Source organism: Mycteria americana, chromosome 2 (genome assembly GCF_035582795.1).
Source record: "Mycteria americana isolate JAX WOST 10 ecotype Jacksonville Zoo and Gardens chromosome 2, USCA_MyAme_1.0, whole genome shotgun sequence".
Lineage (NCBI taxonomy): Eukaryota > Metazoa > Chordata > Aves > Ciconiiformes > Ciconiidae > Mycteria > Mycteria americana.
The window spans coordinates 111,007,952-111,024,884 of record NC_134366.1 but is presented as its reverse complement, the minus strand read 5'-3'; the positions used below and the strand labels follow the sequence as shown (position 1 = coordinate 111,024,884).

Here is a 16,933-nt window from a genome sequence, read left to right as displayed (position 1 = left end):
TTTGAAAAAAACAAAACAAAACCATCTTGGTGTGCATTTTATTAAGGTCTGTACTGTTATCCACCATTGCTAGCAGTATTACTTCTTGGTTGCATTAACAGCTATTTGTTGCCATAGTAATTTAAAGATACCTCTAAAATAATAGTGTTAGAAATAGGATTCAAGTTTATTAGATATTTTCAAGTCCTGACCAACTAACTATGGAAATCATATGTACACTTTGTGTGTGTACATATGCATATGTATATGCATGTATGTAGCTGTATATATATGTATATATATGTACGCTCACAAGATCTAATCCTGACATTGTTAAATAATTTCTTGTTCATACTGATTCAGGTTTTTCTTATTAAGAGTTGAATAATGGCTTTTGGTTTTGGCCAATTTATGTGCAAAACTACACATGCTACACTATGTTTATCAACAGAGTTTACACAAAGTCACAGAAAAGGGAAACCAAAAAGAGGTGAATTTTCAGTGTAAATTTGACTGGTTAAATTTTATTCTAATTTTTACACTATGATAAAGGTCTAGTGTTAAATAGTGTTTACTTCAGGGTACCTTTTCACAGTGAAACCTAAGTACCATTTGTTTCACATATCATATTTGTATAATCATATAAGAGGACGCTTTGCTGGTTAAACCTACCCAGCTAATGAGAAAACAACTTTGTGGGGATGTCCAACAGCAGCATCTATACCTTGGAGAGCTTGACTGAGGTATCAAGACTTGGATGCCTAGTGCCGCTGGGGCTGTCCTACGGTACCTGAGCAATGTGCCCCAAGGATGGCAGACCCAACTCGAGCCCTGCGTGAACACTGCCAGCGGAGCGGCAGCTGACCGAAGGCAGCACCTCTGATAGCACTAGGTGCCTGTACATCGTGGGTCAAGGTCTGCCTGTCTCCCTGGTACATCGCCCCAAGTCTTCTCTCCTGTAGGCTGTACATCCATGTTGTGGGGAATCAAACGCTCAAGGATGGGATCATATTTTCCTATTAATATTTAATGTGAAAGAAGAAATTGAAACATTTTAATTTCCATTTAAAATCAGTGGGCTTAAATGTGAAAGTTGCTTTTTTTTTATATTAGATAAATACAGTTTTTAATCCCTAAGTAATGTCTCAAAAGAGAAGACTAAAAAATGTACCAGTCAGCTAAAATCATGGAGAATGAGTCAAATAAGATGCTGACAATAGGAGCTAGAGGCATAGAGAGATGAGCAGCCTCCTGAGACTAAGAACTAATCAGGTCACCATCTGCTTAGCGTGTGAAAGTGGAAGATTAGGCTTACTCATGTAGTTAGGTTTTCCTTTTCAGTTACCTTACTCCCAAGAAGCTTTGACTTTGACTCCTGCTAGTTATTCCTCTCAGAATATGGCATTTAGCTTGTTTGACAAAATGTTATACAATGCCTTGCTAGTTAAGGATGTCCATAGTCCATGTTTGGACAGGGACGATTGTGCAACTGTGCCTTTACCGGTGACACAGGAGCCCGTGCCACAGTGGCTGGGGCCAGCGAGGAGCCACAGTCCCCTTGTTCCTGCTGGAAACTTCCACCTGCAATAACATGTAAAGTTAAAATACTGATGCATGAAAAAAGTCCTGAACACAATCTTCTCACTTCATATATCCTGTTTAGTCTCCCTGGCTCATCTCCATGTTGCTCATCACTAGGGTGTGTGTACCTGTGTATGCAAAACTCGCATATGGGTAAGTGCGAGTTTTGCACGCTGCATGCCCTTGTTCTCACCTACCTCCAGAGTCTGTCCTCTCTGCTAACAGAAACACTCCCTACCAGCTATTTTCTATGTGGGATTTTCTAGGATCCTAAAAAAATCTGCAGTTTCTCATCTCTTCTCCTTTTCACTTGCTTTTTCAAATGCATCTGGTTTTAGAAGACTTCTCCTCTAGAAAGATGCTGACTCTGGAGTTGGTCAGAACTGCACATATTACCATAGTTTTGGTGCAAGTTACTCTCTTACAGGGAAAAAGTGTGGTACTTTGCCAATACTTATTGCCCCAAGGTGAAACTTAATTGATTTTCAAATTTATACCTTGTATCATAGAATCACAGAGTATCTCGAGTTGGAAGGGACCTATTAAGGATCATCGAGTCCAACGCCATATATGTCCATATATGTCTGTATTTTGAGCTGCAGACACATCATGTCCTTTAAGAGGTAAATAATTACACAAATATTTTAAACAGAAATATACGAATAGAAAAGTATGAACAGTTCCTTGTTAATAGAGTGCATTTTTGTCTATGTAGCTCTACTGCCAAATATGTCAGTGATCTTCTCACTTGCATTCTTCAGAAACATGTATGAAGAACAACTTCACATTACAGGTCATTTTGATAAACAGTAAATGCTTTTTCTGGGATACTGCTACATCAGCTTACATAAAAACAGACCAGGAAATTCAAACTGACCTGCTAAAAACGCAAGCACGGTGGTATGCATTTTTGCAAGCTCTTTGCAGATTTTTTTCAACTGAAGTATGTGCTTGAACTGAACTCAAGACACTTAGACATAATTTGGGTATTTCCACTGCTTTCTAAGGACGTAAGTGAAAGAACCACTGACTGTTGTAACAGGGCTTTCCAGCCCTGCCTGAGGAACACCAGTTCCCGCAAAGCTTTTCAGCCGATTCTGCAACCCACACGGGATGAGTTGTTTGAGATGGAGGGTGACAGAGGAGGTTCCTAGTTGCTTTACTCTCACCGGGGTTTAAAAATTGCAAATGCGATCTGAAGGCATGCTTGCATTTTGTTATATAATTCCTCTCAGTTCTTTGTGTGAAACTTGCCATGTTCACTTACTGCTCAAGGCAGGAACAAGAGCTGTGTTTCTTTGTGGACTTAAATAGGTGTGTAAAAGTGCTAGCAAAAACATAACTAGGCACTGAATTTGGATTCTATTTGCTACAAAACTTCACCCTTGGGAGGGGAAAGAAGCCAACAAAATCTTGCTTAAGCTTGGAAGCGCACACTGCACAAGGTGCATCCTGACAGCAAATGGTCGTGTTCCTTATCCGATGAGCATTTCAGAACTCCAGTGTGTAACTAGGAAATGTTTTCCGTAAAGCTGACAGTTTACACACGGTCTTATTTCAGTGGATGTAGCTCTAATAGGACTCGGACGCAGGTGCTAGGTGGATAAGATGCTGACTTAGTGAAGATGAAAACTAAGGAACAAATCTGTATTTCATGCAGCGTAACCTTCTTCGCAAGTTCTTTTCTGATCTGATAATCACATTAAATCTTAAAGTTAATGTATTGATGCATAATGTACCAGACTCAATGTTTATATTTGAGATATTTGTCTTTCTCAAACTTGCTCTGTGGGTTTGCAAGAGATGAATTATACAGTGGCAGAGCTGTAAATACTGGCAAGCTGGACATCTTCACACATATCAGATAATACAGGGTAATAAATTAATCATCTCTTTCATTTTACTGCAATGAATTACCTTTTTATTAAAAAAACACAGTACAACAAAACCAAATCCTTGGAGGTTTAGCATTGTCAGCCTCCAGACAGACTTATATATAGCTGTACTTAAAGGAAACCAGACATTGTGTATGTATGCATGAATAATACTGATGTTGCTACCTGTCTTAAAATCATTTCAATGATCTCTCACTGTGAAATAACATAAAGTGCCAGCCGATTGCATGTTCCCCATCCTTTAGATGCAGTTACAATTTTTTTTAATTAGTTTATAATAACTTTTATCTGTCAGACTAATTCAAAGATCATGCTAGCCATGTCTTTCTATTTGTGGAGCTGAAGGGGATTTTTTTTTTTTTTTCCCTCTGAACTTAGAATTGAAACTGTAAGCTCTGTAACAGAAACTGGAAAATTTTCAACATGACACACTCCTGACATGCAACCTTCTGGTGTGAAGAAACAAGTGGTGGCAGAGCCCTCGTATGAATTTCATGTAAGTTTGTATCACTCTCTTTTTCCATTAAGAAATTCAAGAGTCAGTATGACTTTACTCGCCTCCTGTATATTATTGCCTTCCTGACAAGGCAGCAAGTTCTGTACGCAGGGTCACCATCACCAATTTGGCAGCAACCCTGGCATTCCAGTGACTGCTTCAAATGAGACAGTTTCATTTAATCACAGTGGAAGGATCAGTAAGATCTGTCAAGTACGTCCTTTCTCAAGTCTTTTGTTTTGGGTTCTGGATGCTGAAAGTTAGTTATATACTCCACTTTCTACTGAAAATCAGTGGAATGAAAATACATTTTAAACCAACCAACCAACTCATGATGAAGAGATGTTGTGCTATCTTCATTACTGGTGAAAGAGCTAGCAATGACAGCCTGTGGTGCCTTTGCCAAGTGGCCACTGTAATGTGCACACAGAAGCGTACAGATCCAGGAAAAATAAATTAATCTTCACCTGCAATTCTCTCTAGGGTGGTGGTCTATCTTAAAATGGAATTTGCTGAAGGGAACAGCCTGAAGACTTAAAAGACAGTGTCCATGGGTCAAAAATCTGGTTGTCTGACTCAAGTAACCTCCATATTTGGCAGCGAGGGGGAAAAAAAAAAAAGAGATCTGATTTATTAGTACACTGATATTGATCTATCTAGAAAGCCACACCCACAGAAACATAAATGATGTCACTCATTTGCATGCTTTGTATTGTGTATGCAAAACATTTTAATTGTTTGTGCTTACATACAATTGCTTTATATGACCATTTATTACTATTTATTTTTGCGATATTGACTACTGTGATATTGAGTAGACAGCTGGTTGACTGTTGTTCTAGACTGTTACGTATCATAACTGTTACACACTTCTCTTACCACTTCTCAGCTGTACTGTAACTTGGCTTTAGAGGAATGTAACTCAAGATTATTCAGTATCTGACTAAAGGTGATGTTTGGCTCCTCAAGTGCCTCTGTGAAGACACCTCTCAGTGCACATGTAGATATCCACAGCTTCTGTGTTGCAGGCTTCAGGGATCTGTTGTGCGGCCACTTGCAGGATCAGCACTTTAAAGATAAAGACACTCTAGTGGTAACTTCTAAAGCTGTTAGTCCAAGCTTCATAACAGATCATAATTTTGCTAGAAAAAAAAAAAACGTCGAAAAGTCCACATAAATATTGCCTTTGCTTTGCAGTAGAAAAGGTTTTTTTAGCTACGATCATGTCTTCAGTTATCCAAATATAAAAGCAGAAAGGATAAATGTTAAGCCTGTAGAAATTCAGCTTCACTTCTCATAAGATACACATTGTGTTCCTCGCATTTGGAAGAGAGGCTGGCATGATCCACCGAGGTGGTAAAGTCCAGTTGTTTCATTTCTTCAAGAGCTGAATAGAAAGCCCGTGATGTTACTGCAGCAGCAGGCCCTGATGATGCTTCTCATGGGCCACACAGAAGGGTTTGCAGGCACTGTTACTCTCTGTTGTTAGAGTTTGTGATTCTAAGTATTAGCCTTAGGATAAGGGGGAGAACTTCAAGCATTATCCCGTTTTTTCCAAGTTCTTGTAACTTCTACATGCAAACTTAAAATACTATTTGTAGCAGTTTTCACTGGAAAATACTATTTTCTTCTCTTGAAGAAAACTGGCACAACTGGGCTGCGAACCCACAGGATAACATGAAGTCAGTAAGAAGGCACAACCTTTCACGGAAGAGCGACTGTGGGTGCCACAAATGCTGTAACCTTGCTGGCAGGTCACAGCGCAAAGGTGCAGTCGTGCCCTGATGCAACCGCACCTCCTCTGGTTTCCAGAGCTAGCGTGGCAACGAGGTCACGGACCAGGCTGAGCGGAGGCGCGCAGGCTCGCTCTCGATCCCTTTGTACACGAGGGGCAGCGGGGACTGAAATGCCGGCCCGGTTACCTCCCCGGTGCCCACAGGGGCAGCCCCACCGCAGTTTCCGACAAACCTGCGTCAGAGCTGCCGCGACCTTGCCTTAGCCAGCCCCAGCTAGAGCAGGACGCTGGCGGTTGCCTGGCCCCTTTGTGAATCTGCGGAGCCAGCCAGAAAGCTACCTGTGTTTTTCCCCGGGTTGCCTTTCTGCCGGGGCAGTGCCCAGAACCAGCTCACCCATGAATCACACCAGTGCTGTGCCAGCAGCCAGCGAGGGCACGGGATTACACGACTATGGAAAATTGCATCAGTTTGAACAGCATGCAGCAGCAGACCACGCAAACTGGAATACTGCATTTTGCTCCCTAAATCACAAACCTCGACACTTCCAGCAGTCATTGCCCAAGTACCTTAAAAAACCCTAAGCATAGTGTTCTATTTTTCAAGGCCTATCTGTGAATTTTTTTTTTGTGTGATACAGTAGTATGTGACGCAGACTAGTGTGTCTTTCAGTTTGATTATCTAAAAATGCATACATTTATCTCATTAACTTATTAGAGTGTTTGCTTACGGGAACCAGAAGGGAACAGCGAGGCCCTTTTGTTCAGTCACGAATATACACAAAATAAGATTTCACCCAGTAATTCATGCACTGAATTAAAAAAACAATCAAACAACAAAAAGCATTGAGAAAAACATTTAGTCCCACTTTTCAACTGAAAGAAAAACCACCACTTGGTAAGGCTTTTCAAAGGTTAATTGTCTTTTCCATGAGGAAAAAAAATATTTTGTATTTAAAAAAAAAGGAAGGTGTACATGTGTATACATGCATGGGTAACTGACATTAAAAGAGTTCCTGGTGTTTACATCCTAATTATTCTGTTTCATGTTTTCTTATGGGTGTAATTGCATTGTCAGAATAAAGATATATACAGATTTTCTTCAAAAACTTGCTACTCTGGAAAAAAATAATGACAGTTAAGAAACTCTTATGGACAATACTGTTGACTACTTGACTGCCCTATAGACACTATGCAGTGTCCTTCGGAGGGCCTGTCAGAGACATTACCTACATGACCATCATCAAGTCATGGGGTTATTTTTCTCAACAAATTTGATGTGCAAGAAAACCTGTAATTCAGAGTTGGCAAGTATGATTATTGTGACTGCCTTTATCCTGCTAAATGACTTGTTTCTGGTAATAATAATCACAAAGCTCTGTGTGTTTTCTCTACATGGACAAACATGGAATATTAAGTAGGAAAGGTACACAGAGTTTTAAGTTACACAGCTAAGTAAAGAGCCGGTACTACTCTTTGAGTGAGCAACATTTCTAGTGAAATCAGCATTTTGGTGTGGAAGAAATATAGCAACTGCAGAATCATTCCTAATGTCATATTCTGTTAGAAAATAAATACATTCTATGTTTACAATCCATTTATAAACTAATCTACTAACTAATTAATGCTTTACTAATTAGTCATTGACTTATTTATTCAGTTTGCATTTTAATATATTTTAATCAGTATAAATATTTCAGAACAAAGAGCAAGCATTTAAATTTTCAGCATGACTTTAAAATTATGTACATACCTAAACCAGAACATTAAATATAGGTATGCCTGTAAATATTTAATCAATAGAGCTTAAAATTACAAAAAATAATTATTTTGGGTACAGATATATATTTTCTTTTATTAATAGCAATTCTGCCTTAATTGCTGCTTCTACTATACCAATGGCTCCCTCTTCAGGCTATTGCTAAAAAAATGTTGCCTCTCTTCATTTTCTGTTAGAAATATTGACATTTACAAAACTCCAGCTCTCATGATCATGCCTTCTACCCCAGTATGTTCCCGCTTAGTAAGTGGATGATGAAAAGAACTGATGGACCAGTCATGCTGACCTGGATACTACAAATACTGAAATACAGGTGTTACTTGAGGCCCAGGCCTACAAAAATTCTTAGGCATATAAAAGGAAATTGTAAACCACAGAGAAACTGAGCTTGAGGGACATCAAATGGTTGTTTTACCTATTTTCCCATGCTGAAAAATATGAGGAACAATTAGACTGTTATCAATTAGACTGTTCTTAATCAGATCCTTCTTAGAACTGCCAATGGTTTCCGTAGTCTCCCGATAACCTATCGTAAGTTCTTAAATGACCTTACAAAGGTAAATATATATATATATAAAAACCTTTTATATAATGATATCTTTACTACAAATTAAGGAGTCTTCCTCTGTGTTGATTTGTTATTATACAGAGGACGATTAAAATAGGTACTATAACCCTGAGGTATTGGACAGACAAAGAGATATTCTTCTGCTACCTATCTTCTGTGTGATACTTTATCTACTGATACTCTTATGTTTTAAACTTCGTTCATTCATTTCAGTCTTTACCAAGACTCCAGCCATTCATCTGGGTTCTCTATTTTCATCTGATGAATGGCTCAGGCTGTAGTGACTGCTCATCTTCAAACCATTCTTACTGTCTTTACAACCCACTCCACAACAGGCAATGCTGCGTCATAAGGCTAACAGATTAGGGGATGACTAATTGGCTAAATGAAACGGTAAGTTGTTAGGCCTAATTAGTAAGCCTGACTGTGCCTTAAATACACTGTATGACTGGAAAAAGTCAGTGAAACTCCAAACATATTCACAATGGGGTGTTCTCTCCTCCTGACACTCCCCCGCCATGGCCTTGAAGAATGCTGAATGCTGTTTAAGATACTTCGACCTACGAAAAAATACCATGCACTCACAATATAAATGGTAAATCTGCATTTTTAAAAATCATAAGCAACTGGGAAAAAGCAAGTACATCCCACGACAGATATTGAAACACTCTTTAAACCACGCTTCTTTAATTTTGTTGTTAATCATGTGACTTAGCTTAAAAAAGGGGGAAGACTATAAAGTGTTTCAATATTACGGTTTCTTCATCAGCTTACGAACTGTAGGATGTTTTACTAATTGCTTCCCTCCCTCTCTCCCTCATTCAGCCGCTTCCCTTCTGAACGGCATCCTCTGAAAAACACTGGAAGAAGCGCAGCCAATTCTTCGGAGAGTTTGTATCACCTTCAAACGATAACGCTAGTGAATGACTGCTGTGCACGGTCTGATCTATCCCGTTCTTTCCCACTCCTTCCAAGCACCCATTCCATAGAGGAGAGCAGATTCTCACGGCGCTATCCGTGCCAAACCACACCGTGAAACGCCAGTTCATTTTACGTACACCCCTGCACGGCACAAGCTTATAATCGTGCAACCCAGCGCCAGGAGCTGCCGTAGCAGAGGCCACGCGTACGCAAGGCTTTGCCAGGCGCAACCGAAGGCGCACTGTCGAGCACTTCGCACGCCCCATCTGCTGCCTCCGGCAGCACTGCCTGTCTTCGCCCGCCCGGGACGCGGAGCTGTGGCCTCACCGGCACGCACGGCCTCTGCCAGGAGGGGCAGCGCCAGCCCCGGGCAACCTTCGGGGCTCCCTCCTTCCCTCAGCACCATGCAGCCCGTCTCCCGGGCCCTCCTCGGCGAGGGAACCGGGGGGACCGTGCAGCAGCAGGAGACCGGGGCGCCCCACAGCGCCAGTGCTCCCGCCGCCAGGCCCGGGCAGGGGAAGATGGCGGCGGCGCGCGCGCCTGCCCGCCCCCACCGCGCGGCGGCCGTTGGGCGCAGCCCCTCGCGCCCGTAGCGGCACGCGAGGCTGGGCGCTCGAGTGGCGCCTCACCGGCTCCCGCCCCGGCGCCGCGTCACGTGAGCGGGCCTCCTCCGCCTCCCTCCCCGCGCTGCGCGCCTCGCTCTGGGCGTGACGCAAAACGGCGAATCTACGGCGCGCCACTTGTGACCAAGATCATCACAAGCGGAGGCGGACGGCTCCCCCCGCGCGGTAAGCGTTGCCGGACGGGACGCGGCCCCTTCGCCCCCCGCTCGGCGGCGCGGGGCGGGCTGCCGCTTCGCACCCTCGCGGGGGAGGCTTGTGGGGCCGCGGGGCCGCGGCTGGCCGGCGGGCGGGCCGGCGTCTCCCCTCGGGCTTTTTGGGCCTCTGTGCTACCGTCGTTTTTTTGGTCCTGGTGGGCGGGCGGCCAGCAGCGCGCCGCCGAGCCAATCCCGTCCCTTGTTCCGCCCCCGCTGCCCGCCGAGTGGCCGGGGCGCCGAGGGCGGGAAGAACGCCCCGCGCGCCCATTGGCTGCCGCAGCCGGCCCGGGCCGCGGCTCTTCCCTTCCGCTCTGCCGCAGGCGGCCGGCGGGGGGGAGCGGAGAGCGGCGGGACGGGCAGGGGCAGCGGGGAGAGCCGGGCGGGACGGGGGCGCGCGGGCGAGCCGCGGGGGTGGGGGCGGGGGCGCGCGCCCCGGCCGGCTGCGTTGCGGCCCCGGCGGGCGCGTGCTGTGGGGGCGCTCCCCTCCCCCCGTAGCGGGGCTCACCGGGGCCGCTGCGCATGCGCGGGCCTTCAGACCGGGCGGGGCTGGCTGCGGCGCGGCTGAGGCGCCCGCGGCCGCTGCCCGCACCTCCCTCACCGGGCGGGACAATGAGGGGACACCGGCGGGGGGTGCTGGCCCTGTCAGCTGGCGCCCCGCGGGAACGGTACCGGGCAGCGCCCCTTAAGCGCTGCGCGGCCACGGTCGCGCGTGTGCGTGACCGCCGTCAGTGCGGCGTCTGCGCAGGCGCAGCGGGGTGGGGGCGAGTTGGGGAGAGGGCCGGCTCCTGCGCCCCTGGCCAGGCCCCGCCCGGCGGCGAGCTGCGGCGTGCGGTGGTGGTGGGGTCTGGTGCCGTACCCCGCCGGGGCCGTGGCTTGGTCTGGCCCCGCGCAGCCGGGAAGACGTGACTTTTGGCCTGGTTCAGCTCTACCTTGAATGCTTCTTGCTGCTCAAAACCCACTTTTTCTTACTTTCCCCTCCTTTCCCGAAGGTCATTGTAGCGTAAGCGTGGGTGAGCTTGAGAAGTTGTGCGGTTGGCAGTGAGTGACAACGCATGTGACTGCAGGAGCTTTGTAAGCAGTTCTTACAAGTCGTAAAAAACCAGTTGTCATTTTCCCTTTGCTCTGGTTAAATCACCGAACAGAGCAGTCTCCGAGTCACGATCACCTTCTGCGCTCTCACGATCTTGCAATTTTCAACATGGTTTTGTTGTCTCTAGGGAGTTAGTGGACTTTCAGCGGACCTGTCAGATTGCACTAAGGAAAGTGAATTCACATAAATAGCATAGCAGTTTCTTAATACATTTCTGAATAGGTCACAGAATCACAGAATCATATAGGTTGGAAAAGACCTTTAAGATCATCGAGTCCAACCGTAAACCTAACGCTACCAAGATCACCACTATACCACGTCCCTAAGCACCTCATCCAAACGTCTTTTTAAATACCTCCAGGGATGGCGACTCAACCACTTCCCTGGGCAGCCTCTTCCAATGCTTGATAACCCCTTTCAGTGAAGTAAAATTTCCGAATATCCAGTCTAAACCTCCCCTGGTGCAACTTGAGGCCATTTCCTCTCGTCCTATCACTTGTTACCTGGGAGAAGAGAGCGACCCCCACCTCTCTACAACCTCCTTTCAGGTAGTTGTAGAGAGCGATAAGGTTTCCTCTCAGCCTCCTTTTCTCCAGGCTAAACAACCCCAGCTCCCTCAGCCGCTCCTCATAAGACTTCTGCTCCAGACCCTTCACCAGCTTCGTTGCCCTTCTCTGGACACGCTCCAGCACCTCAATGTCTCTCTTGTAGTGGGGGGCCCAAAACTGAACACAGTATTCGAGGTGCGGCCTCACCAGTGCCGAGTACAGGGGCACGATCACTTCCCTAGTCCTGCTGGCCACGCTATTTTTCATACAAGCCAGGATGCCATTGGCTTTCTTGGCCACCTGGGCACACTGCTGCCTCATATTCAGGCAGCTGTCAACCAACACCCCCAGGTCCTTTTCCACTCGGCAGCTTTCCAGCCACTCTTCCCCAAGCCTGTAGTGTTGCATGGGGGTGTGCCTCTTCAGTGGAAAAGGTCATTAAACCAAAACTAACTGTTTTAGGTGGCCTGTGAGGCATAGGTTATCATCTTGTTTAATTTGACTTGTTATGACAGGTTTCCTGTTGCTCCTTCAAATAATTAGTGTGGCCTGTGAACCACAATGTTCATCTTAAATGTAGCAGTAGTTAAGGAGAAACGAGGAAAAAGCATTTAATTTGTGATCTGTATTCTGTAGCTGTTGGTGATCTCAGAATTTGCATAGCTACAGTTTTAATTCTTCTTTTTCTGTACCCTCTTTTCTTCTTTGTGTAGTTGTCCTGATGCAGACGTGCAAGACCTTGGGTTTGTCACGTGTTCATGTAAATCTATATCATACTAAGCATGATGGTAACACCTAGGGAGTAGTACATAATGGGAATCCAAAAGTGCAAGGGTAATAGCAGCAGGAGTGATTTGCTGATGGCGCAAAACAATAATAGACTAAAGTATAATTTAAACATTGGGGGTAATTTGCTGTGATTCTTACCTTAATAATCTAAAGGCGTGGCCTGTGAAGACTATAAATTCTCTTTTTCTATTCCTATATCTGAACATGAGTAATCAAGATGTTTGCACGAGGCTGGAGCTTTGGATGTTGGGATCTATATTTTCCCCAGGTCATGCCTCTGTATGAAAGATGAAGACAATTACAGGCTTCAGTTTGGTCTCTCCTGCAATCTCCTAGACTATTCACAGCAAGTTACATTCATCATAGAAGCAACATTACAGTCATTCCACCCTTATTTCATAAATTATTTCAGCATGGACATATAATCAGATTGTAGCTTTTATATATAAAATATGGAGCCTGGCAGTAATTGTATAATCCATACATTTTAAAAAAGTCAAAAGCACTGATGTGACAGCGTGATGATGGACTGTGACTTTTTCAGTATGTTCAAACATGTCAGTTTTATTAGCATTTTGGGAAATGTAATTCAAACGACCTGAGTTAAAAACATTGAGCCAATCCTTTACTATCATTCTTCTGTGGGAACTATTGTATAGAAACGGCATCAAAAATTTCTAATTTATTTGCACGAAAGTTTTCTTTGTTAGAAACTTTTTTAAAACTTAAGCTGTGTTGTCTCCTTTTATAGAAAAACATTACTTGGAGAAAAAATGTGTATGAAGCAGACATCAGTCACAATACTCCATTAAAACAAACCTTTTGTAATAAAGAACAGCATTTTTGTATTAGTATGCACAACATTAAGAAAAACATAGCTTTGCTTTGCCTTTGTTTTTTTATCTTTTGAATGTATACAGACTTGGGGTTTTGTGCATGAACTAAAATTTACAGACAGATTGGCATATGAAATGTGGTTGAACTGGAATTGTTGCGTGGCTCCTACATTTGAATTTCCTAAGATGGTTTAGAATGTAAATATTCTCTTTCTTGGAGAAACAAGGCTACACTGGATGGATGATCCATCACTCAAATAAAAACATTGATTAAAGGTATGTCTGGTCTAGTCATTCATTCAAATTAATGCCTCAGTATTATGGTGCATGTTAAAATTACTATGTTCACTTTTTAGATTGCGCATCATGCAGTGTAGGTTATTCTTTTGAAGTGAGCACATCACCAAAGGTAGCGATTGGGGGGGAAGATAAGATGACACGATTCAACAGATGTAGTGGCTGCTATTCTTTTAGTGGCTTTTTTTTTTATGAGGGTTGTGGCGATGGGGAGAGAAGAGCTGCTCCGTTGTTCGCAAACCTAGCCACTAGGCGTAGTGGTCTCTATTCTGTGCTTTGTATTGTATAAGGAGTCAGACAGAAACGGTACTTTCATTTTGACAGATTAACAGTCAACAGCCGGGCAGTGGAGCGCTCTTGGCTGTGCTTCTACCCCAGAAAGGTATTGTTTTGCGTTGGCCTTGCTAGCTCGGGGTAGCACAGCCGCCCAGAGCCGCCGCTGCTGCCTAAGGTGCAGCTGGATGCAGGGCCTGGCCAGCGGCAGCACAGGCGTGGAAGTGCTGCTCCCCGCAGGAAACGACTTGAGTGGAATGAGCAGAACGAACGACAGCGGTTCTTGGACACAAACGCGTGTAGAAAATGAGCAGTATGCCTTGATGGTGATGCTTAGTGCTACTAAGAGGCATGGGATTAACCGTGGATGTCTTGGAGAGAATGAATTAGGAGTAGGGCCGCACGGGAGGTGGCATTGCAAACCGCTAAAATGTTGCCTGGCCCAGGGTGTCAAAGTTCACATGACATCTCTCTGATAACGTCAGAGTGGTTTAATCTTTGGTCTGTCTGCCTTTGCAGTGGACATTCTTACGGCATTACACAAAAGCATATGAAAGTTTTAAAATGAAATATACCTATACCTACTTTTCTTCTAAACTGGGTACTTTATTTTTGTCATTTCGGCCTGTGCTAAGACATAAGCTCAAAGTGTGTATTAGCCGGTGTGTATAAAACCAGTAAAGAAGCAAAAAATATAAGACGTTGTTCTTGTAATCTCTAGTTTCTTACCTGCAGAAATTCCAAAGGTGTCTTGCTTCGCAGAAAGAAGTTGTATGTTTAAACCAGGGCAACCACACCCACCTTGCTGCTCTGCAACTATGAATTCTGGTGATCCTGTTTATGCCATCTGCTAGTGAAGGGTTTGTAGTTACAGAAGAGTCTATAGCCCATTCTAGGTGTTTATGTTAAATATACACGGAAGTTTTCTTATTTTACTTAACTTCAGTTCTTCAGCATGTGAAGATCAAAGAAGGTTGTGTCCTGAACATATAAAATGGCAGCAATCTCTAGCTTTAGAGCAGAAAGAAGTCCAGTTGCCTTCTTTCCTCAATATGAAAAGGAAAGTTACAGTAAGTGCTGGCCAATTCCCACACCTCTTTACAAAGAAATAACCCAAGTGCCATTTAGAAACAGAAGGCAGTAATGATGTTCCAAAAGTAAAATGCTAGTTTGCATGACTCATGACTGCTTTCCAGTCCTGCATTAGCAGAGCTGTTGATTGCTGATTTTTTGCTTTGTTTTGTTTGTTTGTTTTTTCTACAGCAGGCTGACTTTTTTCTCTGAGTAGTCTGGGCTACTACTGAACTACTGTCTATAACATTATGGGTTATATTTAACTGGGCTGGGGGGCTGCAAATGTTCTTAGTTTCCTTCGGTCCTTAGTGATACAGGCATAAATTTTAATTGCCTCTGCCCTTCTGAGTCTAAAAATACAAGCTGTTACGTGTGTGTGGCATATGTAATGGCCAAGGAGGAGGCATGCAGAGTAGTTAGGGTATGCAGTATTTGAGTGTCTAGATCTGGATGTGTACATCTCTATAGATTACTGTTTTGCTACAAACATATATATATAGATGCTTTCCTGTCTGGTACTTCTTTGTCTCACTGTAGTTAGAAAGAAAGTTTCTTGCTGTCCTTAGCCCCATCTTTGGTATTTCAAAAGTCTCTCTCAAAATATAGGTACAAAGATTTAAAAAATACATGTAAATGTTAAAATTCCCTGCAATTACAAGGTGTAACAAAACTCATGCAAATAGTAATACTAAGTCATGAATTCATATAGAAATCATAATTTTGTGTGATATTTTTATTATGGAATCCATACAGTTATGTAATATACAAATATTTCTGTGGGAAACATTCCAACAAGAAGTTTGAAAAGTGTGGAGGTCCTGACAAGAATTCTAATTTAAGCAAAGACAGAAACAAACTTTTCTGGTGCCATTTGGATGGCCTTAAGAGCTCTGGTATGGCTTGATACTTCTGTACGTGTGAGCTCTCTCTTAAGGCAGGTTTTCAAGCCTGGGCTTGCTCTGGAAGAGCCTGTGGCCTGCGCCCGTTTCCTTTCGGTGGGTTAGTGGTTGGGTTGGTTTGCTTTTGGTAAGTTAGTAGGACATGTTTGCTATAAACGTATGAGATAGTCCACCCAGAGTTGGTTTTAAGACACGCCTTAGCAGAAGGAGACTTGCTTACTTTACCTGTACTGGTGGTATGAAGCATGTTGGCATCACCCACTTCTGTGCTTGAGGGAAAAGCCTGAACAGGGGTGACCCAGCGGTCTTGGTTCACATGAGGAAGCATCAGGCTCGCTGCCCATGTGCTGCCTGGGGTTTTGGTGCCTCTAGGGAGCACCGCGCTGGCTGTAAGGTGTGTGTGCTGCAGCCGAGCCGCACGCTTGCGGTATGCCCAGAGCTCACTGGAAGTGCCGGGTCTTCTGCTCGCGTTCTGCTCGCGTTCGGGCAGGAAATCCTGCGTGGCCCAACAGCCTCAGATTTCCTTGTGGGTGGGGTGTGGGCAGTAAGCTCAAGGCTTCTGAGGAGCATGTCTTGACGTTCATTAGATGCCCAGCATACATGCCCATCTTTCTCCCCAAGAACCATGGCATAGAAATACAGCGCTTTTGCATTTTGCAATCCCATGTGGTCTGTTAACAAGGAGAAAGAAATGCCTGTTGCATGCTTGTCTTCCATAGAATGTGTAAGTGAAATCATCTGTTATATTTAAGTTGGATTGTTCCAGGTACTTGGGAAAAGGATCACAAACACCAGAAGTACAATAAAGGCAAAATGTTGCGCTCTCCTAGTTCCTTGCTGTGTAACACACCTTCTGCAGGGGTGTATTGACATTGGATTTGAAACACTGGATGGGCAGCAAGGACAGCAGTGATCCTTGTGTTTTGTTTTCTGTTTGATTTGTTACTTTTGTCATCTTCACTTCCCGTTTTCAATGCCAGTGAAGTAAAGGCTGTTTCTTTTCATGCTTCCCATGTGAGGCAAACCTGGATTTATCTTACTCTTTAAAGGGAAGGGGGTTCTCGCCTTATGTCATATAAATTGTTAATAGCTTATACATTTCTGAGAAGTCAAAATGGAAAAATAAAAAACCTAAAAGCATCCATAAGCTGCAGCTTGTTTGTTTGTTTTGGCAGCTGCAGAATAAAGTGCAATGAATACTAAAAATTACTAGTTTAGCATGAGTATCCTTTACTGGGCACAGCCTGATTGTTATAAGTCAGAGCTAATTTTTTTTGGATTGGATCCCATGCTAGCATAATATCTAAGTTCAAAGATACAGTACATAAAAATGTTTTCTGGATGTTGTCTTCAAAATC

At 43.9% G+C, this 16,933-nt stretch overlaps 1 protein-coding gene across 6 annotated transcripts in view; it reads left to right on the top strand.

Moving 5' to 3' along the window:
• Nucleotides 1-9,585: 9,585 nt before the first annotated feature.
• Nucleotides 9,586-16,933, top strand: part of ZNF407 (zinc finger protein 407) — a 355,293-nt gene continuing 347,945 nt past the window's right edge. For 3 of the 6 annotated variants that reach the window (XM_075494272.1, XM_075494276.1, XM_075494277.1), the window contains exon 1: nt 9,670-9,740. The gene's annotated coding sequence lies outside the window, so the exon portion shown is untranslated. Of the gene's footprint in view, nt 9,741-10,758; nt 10,841-16,933 lie in introns of all 6 variants that reach the window. The other 3 variants (XM_075494273.1, XM_075494274.1, XM_075494275.1) reach the window with 3 other exon arrangements.